Source organism: Triticum dicoccoides, chromosome 2B (genome assembly GCF_002162155.2).
Source record: "Triticum dicoccoides isolate Atlit2015 ecotype Zavitan chromosome 2B, WEW_v2.0, whole genome shotgun sequence".
NCBI classification, from domain to species: Eukaryota; Viridiplantae; Streptophyta; class Magnoliopsida; order Poales; family Poaceae; genus Triticum; species Triticum dicoccoides.
Genome location: NC_041383.1, coordinates 746,043,836 through 746,047,139, shown reverse-complemented (window position 1 = coordinate 746,047,139; position 3,304 = coordinate 746,043,836).

Below are 3,304 nucleotides of genomic sequence, written 5' to 3'. Positions count from 1 at the left end.
GGAGGCATGTGTACACGGGGTGGGGAGTGAGGCGTCGCTGCGCCGCCCGTGAAGAGCCGCCCCGTGAGGAATCACTGGAAGGCTGACCGGCGGCAGCCTTGGCATTGATTCCCCGCGGGAAACCGAGGCGTTCTGAGGACGACAGCGCGAGCGTCGCTGACTTGGCGGGCCCGCGGCTCTTTCGTGCCAAAAACGATTCGGCCAGCGTCCCCGAGCGTCCCCCAGCGCGCCGGGTTCGGCCTGGGTCCGCCGACACCAATTTCGGCCCGAGCCGGGGAAAAAAGGGCCTTTGGGAGCGCGACTGGGCCGATTTTTCGGCGTCGGCGGCCAAAAAGTTGCCTGGAGGGCCTTGTTGGTGGGTGGCTGAAGATGCTATTGGGCACATTAATTTTTTAGGGTGGACCAGGCAGATGTTCTAACTTTTTTTTAAATCAGATGTGTATAGACATGCTTTACTGTGTTTATTCACTAATCTCAGTTTATAATATCCAAAACATTTTATATTTGTGAACTGGGGAGTATTAGTTAGTAACAAACAATATAGAAAACCACAAAAAAAAACATAGGAGATGCACCTGTTTTTCCTTCAGGTTAACATCTTACCTCAAGAGACTCTGAATTGTAGAAGAAGTGCCATGTGCACGTGCACATGGCTACACCTATTGGGTAGGAACGCAATCTTGTTAGGCCAACTCCAATGCACGACCCCAAACGGACGTCCGGTTTGACCGTATTTCGTCCCTTTGGGGCCGCAATAGGTTCGTCCATGTCCGCTTCTGTCCGTTGGGTCATGGGTGCGCCCAACGCACGACCGCACCCCAAATCTTGTTTGGGATGGACGTGATTAAAAAAAACAGAACCACTAAAATAAAATGCCGAAAAAAGTAAATAAACGCAAATATAAAAACATAAATTAACCATCACGGCCACAAAACGGCCCAGTTCCACGGTTCACATTGCCATAATTAACATTAAAAAACGTCGCCCGCGCGCTCCTGCTATGCTCGTCGATGCTGTGGCCATCACCGTCTTTAGTGGCCTCCGGTGTCGTCGTCGCTGACGAGGTCGACGTAGTCCGGCGGCGTCTAGAGGTAGGACGGCGGTCCGTGGTACATGGGGGCGGGCTGGAAGGCGGGAGGTGCCTGCACCACCTCCTCCCGTGGCGACGCCTCCCGCTTCGGTGACCGCAGTGGCGTGGGGCACCAGTTCATGCCCCCCACGGTGTCGGCCATCTCCGGAGCCGTGCACTACCAGCTCCACCCCTGGCCCTCCAGGCCCGGGAGGAACGCGGCCACCGGCTCCTCCTCCATCACCTCCTCCGCCCTCGCCATCTCCAGCTCGGGGATGGCGACGTCGTCGGGCGTAGAGAGGGCCATCATTTCCTCGAGGCCCGGCCATAAGCGCTCATCGTGCGTGTTCATGGAGTCCTCCATGACATGTTGCCTGAGCCGGGCCTCCTCCTCCGCTGTCATGCGAGGAGGTGGTGGTGGCGACGGAGATGGTGAAGGCGACGGCGTGAGGCCGCGCACCCGCGCACGCCCGCGCACCTGGGGAGCAGGCGCTGCGCGCTCTCGACGTGGCCGCCGCAGCCTCGACGACGTGCCAGTGAAGAAAGAGGCGCACCACACGTCGTGCTCATCCCTTAGCTAGGTGTCCCAGAGCACGGAGTCTGGGGTGTACCTTGTTGGGGAATGCATTATTTCAAAAGTTTTACATACGATCACGCAAGATCTATCTATGTGATGCATAGCCACGAGCGGAAGAGTGTGTCCATGTACCCTCATAGACCGAAAGCGGAAGCATTAAGTAATGTGGTTGATGTAGTCGAATGTCTTCGCGATCCAACCGATCAAGTACCGAAGGCACGGCACCTCTGTGATCTGCACACGTTCAGCTCGGTGACGTCCCTCGAACTCTTGATCCAGCTGAGGCCGAGGAGAGTTTCGTTAACATGACGGCATGATGATGGTGATGATGAAGTTACCGACGCAGGGCTTCGCCTAAGCACTACAATGACGTGACCGAGGTGGAAATCTGTGGAGGGGGGCATCGCACACGGCTAAGACAACTGTCAACTTGTGTGTCTATGGGGTGCCCCCTCCCCCGTGTATAAAGGAGTGGAGGAGGGAAGGGCCGGCCCTCTCTATGGCGTGCCCCAAGGGGGATTCCCCCCCTTCCCTAGTTGTAGTAGGAGAAGAAGGAAGAGGGAGAAGGAGAGAAGGAAAGGGGGGCCAGCCCCCACTCCAATTCGGATTGGGCTTGAGGGGGGGGGCCCTCCACCTGGTCGCCTCCTCCTCTATTCCACTAAGGCCCAATAAGGGGGTTCCGGTAACCTCCCGGTACTCTGGAAAATGCCCGAACCTATCCGAAACCTTTCCGGTGTCCAAACATAGCCTTCCAATATATCAATCTTTATGTCTTGACCATTTCGAGACTCCTCGTCATATACATGATCACATCCGGGACTATGAACAACCTTCGGTACATAAAAACACATAAACTCATAATACCGATCGTCATCGAACGTTAAGCGTGCAGACCCTACGGGTTCGAGAACTATGTAGACATGACCGAGACTCATCTCCGGTCAATAACCAATAGCGGAACCTAGATGCTCATATTGGTGTTGGGGAACATAGTAATTTTAAAAAATTTCCTACGCACACGCAAGATCATGGTCATGCATAATAACGAGAGGGGAGAGTGTGTCCACATACCCTTGTAGACCGAAAGCGGAAGCGTTATGACAACGCGGTTGATGTAGTCGTACGTCTTCACGATCCGACCGATCCAAGCACCGAACATACGGCACCTCCGAGTTCAGCACACGTTCAGCTTGATGACGATCCCCAGACTCCGATCCAGCAGGTTGTCGGGGATGAGTTCCGTCAGCACGACGGCGTGGTGACGATGATGATGTTCTACCGACGCAGGGCTTCGCCTAAGCACCGCAACGATATGACCGAGGTGGAATATGGTGGAGGGGGGCACCGCACACGGCTAAGGAACGATCACGAAGATCAACTTGTGTGTCTAAAGGTGCCCCCCTCCTCCGTATATAAAGGGGGGGAGGAGGAGGGCGCCGGCCAAGGGTGTGGCGCGCCCTTGGAGGGGGAAACCTACTCCAAGTAGGTTTTCCCCTCCCTTTCCTAGTCCAAGAAGGAGGGGGAAGGAAGGAGTGGGAGAGGGGAAAGGCAACCGGGGCGCCGCCCCCCTTCCTTGTCCTATTCGGACTCAAGGGGAGGGGCGCGCCTCTTGCACTGGCCGGCCCCTCTCTTTCTCCACTAGGGCCCAACAAGGCCCA